Source organism: Colobus angolensis, unplaced genomic scaffold (genome assembly GCF_000951035.1).
Source record: "Colobus angolensis palliatus isolate OR3802 unplaced genomic scaffold, Cang.pa_1.0 Scaffold498, whole genome shotgun sequence".
Lineage (NCBI taxonomy): Eukaryota > Metazoa > Chordata > Mammalia > Primates > Cercopithecidae > Colobus > Colobus angolensis.
Window position 1 is genome coordinate 51,841 of NW_012118465.1, and position 8,034 is coordinate 59,874.

The 8,034-nt window shown below is 40.9% G+C and overlaps 1 gene segment (V, D, J or C); it reads right to left on the bottom strand.

Moving 5' to 3' along the window:
- The window catches only part of LOC105524301, a 10,911-nt gene that overhangs the window by 1,839 nt on the left and 1,038 nt on the right, over positions 1 to 8,034 (bottom strand).

Here is an 8,034-nt window from a genome sequence, read left to right on the forward strand (position 1 = left end):
GGTGCAATCTCCGCTCACAGCAATCCCGCCTCCCGAGCTCCCGGGTTCAAACAGTTCTCATGTCATTGGAGTAGATGGGACAACAGGCCCTCTCCACCATGCCCAACTAATTTTTGTATTTTTAGTAGAGAAAAGGTTTCCACAGGTTGGCCAGGCTGGTCTCGAACTCCTGGCCTCAAGCGATCCACCTGCCTTGGCCTCCCAAAGTGCTGGGATTACAGGAATGAGCTGCTGTGCCTGGCATTGACTTCTCTTTTCTTGTGATGCTGATCAGGTCAAATATGGTTCTTAGCCTTGAAAATATCAAATTCCTAATTCATCATAATAGTTAAAAGAGTTAGAAACATCAGATACTGAAAAGAAAAATAAAAGTAAACACACAAAAGAAACACACAATCTAAAAGAGAACATTAAGGTACATCTTATCACTGGTATAAACGAATTAGTCTGAAAAGGTGTTAAATGAATAATCAGTTCGACCCACTATCCTGTATAGAAACTTGCACTGTGGGAAAATGAATTACAGTAATAAATCTATCAGGCTTGCTTTTACTATGAATCAATTCTTCAAAATCTTAGTTTTACAAAGTATTCTTTATGGTGCTGAATTTCAGAGAACACTGCTGTTTCCTTTGAAAATTAATGACAAAGCTTTAAAAAGGTTACCATTGGGATTGGTTGTTTCATCTCATAATCTCTTGTCATTACATATCTGAAAATGTAAAACCTTATAAAAAATTGTTTCAGTAATAAAAAGGCTCTGAAGTCACCCTATACTAAAGGCCTTGTAACTACCCTATACTATTAAACTTAAGGAATAATATTCTTAATTCTAAACAGGAATCTCTCTCCTGAATGTCAGTAGAGTATGCAGAGGCTTCGCAACAGCAGACAAAGCTGGTCACTCCACAGGGCACACAGATAAAAAGGTAGATGAACAGCCTCCATTTGATCCAGGTGTGGAGCGGGCCTCTGTATTTCTCTAATCTGGACCATGATCACTTGAATGAGGAAGAACTCATACAGGTGGAGTTTACTGCATGTCACTTGCCAGATGCTGTTAGTTTGGAGTCCATAAAATTGAAGACAAGTGTATTATTGGTATGACTTGAGAAGTCAGTCTGAGAAGTGGAATTGTGTCCATTACGCTGGAGTCAGTGTTTGTTGGGTGGAGAGTGTGGTCCTGTTTATGGAGAGTTTGAGAAATTGGGGTTCTGATCAAAGAGAAAGAGATGTCCACAGGGTGGCAGTAGCACACATGACTGTTGGGTGAAGCTTTGAGAGATTTGCCCAAAGGAGTCCCTCACAGCAGGAGACTGTCTAGAATCAAAGATGTTGGGGTTGCTACTCAGAAAAGGTGGAGACCAAGGGAACTCCTAAGGTGAAGGAACATTGGAGAAAGGGCTTCTGTGTCTAGGGGTAGCCAGACAACAGCTTCATCTGGGTCCGAGATATCCAGAGGGCAGGAGTGGTTTGAAATTTTCATAACCTGGGGCTTATCTTACCTACTGCTAACAGACGTGGGTGAGGTTTTCTGTGATATGAAAAGCAAGCATTCTCTGAATCGCTAAAAATCTTCTTTGGGGCTGGGCGCCATGGCTCATGCCTGTAATCCCAGCACGTTGGGAGGCCAAGGTGGGCAGATCAGGAGGTCAGGAGATCGAGACCATCCTGGCTAACATGGTGAAAACCCATGTCTACTAAAAATACAAAAAATTAGCCAGGTGTGGTGGCACGTGCCTGTAGTCCCAGCTACTCAGGAAGCTGAGACAGGATAATTGCTTGAACCCTGGAGGCGGAGGTTGCAGTGAGCCGAGATCACACCATTGCACTCGAGCCTGGGCAACAGAGCAAGACTCCATCTCAAAAAAAAAAAAAAAAAAAAAAAAACCTTATTTGGGCTGTTTTTGAAATGATTGGATTGGAAAACTCGAGTTTGGCACAGCCGTTTAGAAATAGTCTGCAGTTTAGAAACACATGATGTAGGAGCAGTTTGCACTGGCCATCTTTAGCTCATTTCTACAACACTGTCACATATTCTGTAAACTTTGTTCTGCAGACTGTGCTAGTCCAAACAGGCAAACTCACACTGTTCTGGAGGAGATTGAGACATACAGAGGCCTGTTCTCCACCTGGACCTCAATGGAGGTTTATCCTGACCAAAAGTGAGAGTTTGCCCCTGTGTAAGAATTAAGAGCAAGTCACCTGCAAAGGGAGCTTCCCTCTGCGATGCTGCAGGTCCTATGACTGGATTCCTGGCTCCAGACACCTGAGGTTGAAGCTATAGATTCATGGATAAATATTCTGGTACACAGAGAGCTCAGGGAATGAAGCCTTCTTGGATGTCTGTATCTTGTGCTTCTGAGAATTTCTCTCTCCAAAAACTGTGGAAAACAGAGTTGTTTACATGTTTGACATGTAAGGCACATGTAACACATGTAACATGTTTGAGTCTTCAGACCCTGTTCTAAACCTGCCAGATCTGAATCTGTTTCCAAAGGTTTGAATTATTTGTCTTTTTCTTGAAAAAAAACATGGAAAAAGTCCTATAACACAACAGACTGAGCTGTGAGATTCAGTGCTGGACTTTTCCTCCGTGCATGTTAATCTTTCTGCAGAGCCCACCTCACCAAACGTCAATACAAAAAGTGAAACAAGAATTCCATTGCCTCCCTGAGCCTCCTGCATCTTATAAACTCCCTGGAAATTCTCACCGTTATAGAAAGGGGTTTCTCTCCTCAGAAGTAGGTGTCTAAAAAACCACAGCTTGTCTGGAAGGTTATGAATTTTTTTCTACCATTTGAACATGAGAGTTGTCTTTTTGACTTTACATTAAAGCCTGGTTTAATTGAGAGGTGGAAGGTGGAGACCCGAAGAAGATTCTGGGGACTGAATTGGGAATTTGAGCCTTTTATACTGCAGTGGAAGTTGCCTGTGATGTGAAAATTTGTATGAATATACCAAGAAGACAAAGAAAGTTGTTTCTTACTGTTTAATTTAGAGAAAAGGGTTCACCTACAGAAAAATTAAAAATATAATTTGAGAATTCTGAAACTTACTACTCCTCAATTTATATTAATTTTAAGATCCACAAAATACTTATATGAATTTTGAATGCAGAAATGTTAAGACCTTCAGGAAAACTCAGATACAAAATTAAATCACTTAATTTATAAAATCAACTGAAATTCTCTTTTAGCCTCTTCCTGTCAACTCCTGTTCATAAAAATCCTGTTCAGAACAAGAAAGAGGCAGGAGCTGAACAAATTTCCTGTTGGTCATTCCTTGTTATAACAATAATAATAAGAAGAATACCAATAATTGCACAGCCTCTACATGGACGCCTGGACATGGTGACTCTGCCGTATGGAAGCAGCAGCTTCATGTCACAGTAGTAAATTTCACTTTGGTCCTTTCTTGGCCAGGAGTCACCAATCACCCAAAGTTCACATGCTCTACGAAGCATCAACTGTGCTCAAATTTCAGTACTTCTAGAAATTTGTTTTTCTAAAATATATCCTAGCAAGAAAAGAATGCAGGATCAGTAAAATAATAAAATAAAATAAAATAAAATAAATTTTCACCTTCTAGAAGCAGTCAGGGCATGAAATTATAAAGTGTAACAAAGGACTATAGACATGACCATGTCTTAGAAACTTACTTTACTAGTTCTTACTCATATTTAATATTCTTACCTTAGCAAATGAAGAGCATTGTCAACCTAGAAAATGACTTTTTGTATTGTGAAATCCTAGCAGCCCTAGGTAGAATTTAAAATACGTGCAAGTTTATGATACTGCTGAATAGGCCCTTAAACTTGAGCAACATCTTTTGTTTCCAGGTTGATGCTAAGGTATTAAATTGCAGTAAAAGTAATTTGTCTTGAGTTCAAACTAGTTTATAATATTTGTCATTACATACGGTTCGACTTATTCAGAACTGGTAGAGAAAACATGACATCATGAGAAATGTATTATTACACTTGTCCCAATACTAATATTTGCAGAGAGACTGAGAGGCATGATTTGCACAACCATATTCAAGACATTAAAATGTTTAATGGAATAGGCAAATCCATAAAAAAAAAATAAAAACTTTGCATCAGAACTTGGAACAGGGTTAATATATCTATCGAGAATGTGACTTGTGTCCCCTACTGAGTTATTGACCGAAGGACCCGGTGAGATTTGGTGCAGTAGAAGTCAGGACATCACAGTGTCAACTTTTACACCTTCCTCATTAGAAAGCCAGACCAGAAACTGCCTCGACACAAGGAAAATTATCAGAAAATTTCCTGAGAACTCTTTGTGGCTGCCTGGTCATATTGTGGCTATGGTTGGGAGGCTGACTTCTCCAGCTGATATTGCACTGCAGCTCGTATTTCTGGGTACTCAGCTCTACAGCTGCCATCAAATGGCATTAAATGATTTACCCAAATCAATAAGGTTACTGTAATATGTGCTCCATAAACATGGAGAGAATCAGAGTTCCTGATGATAGGCATATGTCTTCCATTCCATTCTACTTCATGAGTGTCTTTATTTTAAAAAATGAAGCAAGCTCACAGTGGTCTTTTTGGAATCTGGAGCAACAGATTCTACACCTGGTCAGGCCCACCATCGAGGTGACATGGAAGTCTTCCCAGCCTTTAGTGAGACCCAGGGCAGAAAAGGACTCTGCAGCAGGTCCAGCCTGCCCTGTAGGCAACACTGTCTCTTGTGCCAGTGCAGATACAGATGGCTTGTCAAAGCTCTCAACCTTGTTGGCAAGATTGACACTGAGAGAACACTCCACCACTACAGCAGACTCTATAGCCATTTTAAAAAATTAGTAAGACAGATCATGCTTAGGGTCACAGGATATTTCAAAGACATTAAATGGATTTAAATCACACAAAATAAAGTTTCAGAAGCCAAGGGAAATGTATTAGGAATCAATGACAGAAAGCTATCAGAAAAAAATCTAAATATTTTTAAACTATGTAACATAGTACTAAATAAAGCCAGGAACAAAGATGAAACCAAGAGATGGACATTTCAAAGGAATTTGAGGTGAAAGAAAACACGTATGAAAATTTCTGGGATGCAAGAAGACATCGAATTTATAACCCTGAATTTCTAGAAATATTCATGCATTTTAGCAAATAAATTTTCTGACCAATCCCCTGAGCTGCCACCCTGACATACAAGTACAAGAAGAGCAAATTATGCTCAAAATATTTTATTCTTAAAAATGTGGGCATGTGATGAGCACATGTACAGTATTGCAGCAAAGAAATCACGTTAGCCTGGAAATAAAAACCCACATTAGCCACTTCACAAGAGAAAGTGGATGGGCAGGGTGTGTAAGTGTGCAGAGAAAATTGGAAGATAGGAATAGTGGAAATAGGAATCGTATGTAATACTAATATGGGCTATACATGTTTGAGACCCCAGTGAGCTTTGACTTGCTCAAAAGCAAAAATCATGCAGTGCAGACAGCTTTCCATCCTCCAGAGGGTTGGTGAGAGTGGGGTCATTTGACAATGGGAGGAGGAAGTGCCCCGAAGGTCATCAGAGGCAGCAGGTGAGGTCACGACCCACTAGGATCCCCCCTCCCAGTGACGTGAATGAGCATTCCTGAAGCCATGAGGGCAGCAGGGAACTTCATGGCTGCTCCAGAGAGGGCATGGCAGCCACTCCCTGGAGAATCTGTGGGGCCTGAGCACCCTACGTTGGGAGGAAGGGAGAGGCTCTGGGAGGCTTCCTGGGGGCCCTGGCCCTGTTCACACAGAAGTGGAGCCCATGCCTGTAAGTGAGGACTCATGGCCTCCTCTTCAAAGGCTCTCCAGCCGTCTTCACCATCTTATCCAGCCCAACTGCTGTGGACTCCATCTCTGGGCACTGCAGTTACTGGTGCTGCACTGAGAGGCTGAGCCTACTAGGGAGGCTGTGTATAAGGCCCTCAGGCCGTGCAGGGTCCTGGTGAGTGTTCTGCTCACAGGAGAACGTGCAGCATCTCCAAACTCCAAATTAGTGCCTATGATGAAGAAATGAATAAAATTTTGATAGTACGTGTGTTCATACTTGTTGATATGTGTGAAAATATACTCTGGAGACTTGTCATTAATTTGGTCTTATACACCACTTGCTATAAACCTAATTTTTACTGTCTATGTGGTCTGTCTGGTTAAAACTACAGATTTAATTATACTTGTCATGGAATCCATTATCTTTAATAGAAAATCATTTCTAATATAACACACTTCTTTAAATCTGGATTACTTTATCCCGTTGATTGTAACAATGTTTTATTTTAGTCATACTATGCCATAGCAGGCAAATGACAGGCTCATTACTAATTCACAGATATTCATAGAGTACTATTTTAAAGTGACTCTATGGAAAGCGTATATTTTTTATATCACTATTACAAGAATGTGGGAATCAGGTTTATGTCCAAGTACTGACCAGATACAGTGAAAATAATACATTCAATTTATTGTTTGAAAATATTTTCCTTTTTTTGACCAAATAGTACCAATGTAGTCACTTCTAAAATGTACTTGTGTTAAAACAATGGAAGGAATCTTCATTCTCAGATACAGTGAAGTAGATAAAAGTGGAAAGTTCAAAATAACCACCGCAAAAAGTACAAACCATTTAAAATAATGGAATACCAAAGTTAGATTTTAATGACGTTAGAAAGTAGTGGAAGGAATGAGGAGTGGATGATCTGAAATTCCATACTAAAAAGAAACTTTCATTGTTGAGTTGACACACCTGACTTTTTGTCCTCCTGCCACAGCCGCCAAGTTTTCCTACGGACACAAGCTCTGACTTGGCACAGGCAGAGGAACTCTCCTGGGAAAGGAGAATCCAGCTGAGCCTTGGGGGTCACACAGGGCAGCCTCTCTATGTGCCCCGTGCTTTCCATGGGACACGTGTTGAGGTCTGAGTCAGCAGCCAGGGATGGAGGTGCTGGGTTAGAAGGACATAAAACTCCCACACATACAATGTGCTCCCCCAATCCCCAAGGCTGCACAGAGCATCCCGAATACATGTCTGAGTCATGGACACCGGTCTCCACCCCCACTGCCCGCCACCTGCTGGTGCAGACCCTGCTGGGCCTTCTGCTCAGCATGTCAGTGCTTGTGACATCTCCAGACCCAACCAGCAGTCTCTAGGGGCAGAATGAGTTTTAGATGCTCTGTTTGGCTGTGTTGGGTTGACAAGATATGAGCAACATGAGGTCTCTTTCCTCTTTCAGGTCTCTTTCCACAGGGATTTCAGTAAGGCTTTGGTGGTTACAGATCTAAAACGCTTCTCAAAGCACTATTTTCCCAGGAAATTCACAGTGATGCAGGCTTCACCCAGGAAACCAGGTAGTGGTGCCTTCAACTCTGCGATTCTTCACAAGAAACATATCAGGCCTCCTGGGTCCACATCATAAACTGCCAACTCCACCACCATCCACATCCCTACCTACGAAAGGCCAAGGGCAGTTTCACTGAAGCTGACCTCTCCTATGTTTCCTTCATGCTTTCATCCCTGCAGTCTGCCCAATCTTAAATTCTTAACACTTTGAAGTAAAAATGTTCACATCATTCTGTACTTTTCCAGTTTTCTATGGGAAAAATTACATACTCTACATTTTCCAGTATATGCTTTTTATTTTTGAAAACAACTTTTAGAATTTCAGGGACTAATTTTTTCTATCATTAAAAGGTAACTAAGGCTAATGAAACAGTCTTAGCATTAGGATCTTGTATCTTCTATGAATTTACAAAAATCTATTTGATACTCCAAAATCAAAGTTTTTACTGATTGTCCTCAGCCAGCTTCCCCTTAGGGTAACTAGTGTAGAATGCTGTCTCTACTGTCTTTTGGGAGTGGGAGAATAGGGGAAGCAGAAAGTTAGAAAACTGGCAAAATACCATTATTAAATATTATCAAAGGTCCTCTAAACAATATGCCCAAAACTGCTAAACCCAAAGATGTATCCAACATGGATAGTCACAATCTGTGTCAATGGTCTGTCTGCTCTGCTGATTAC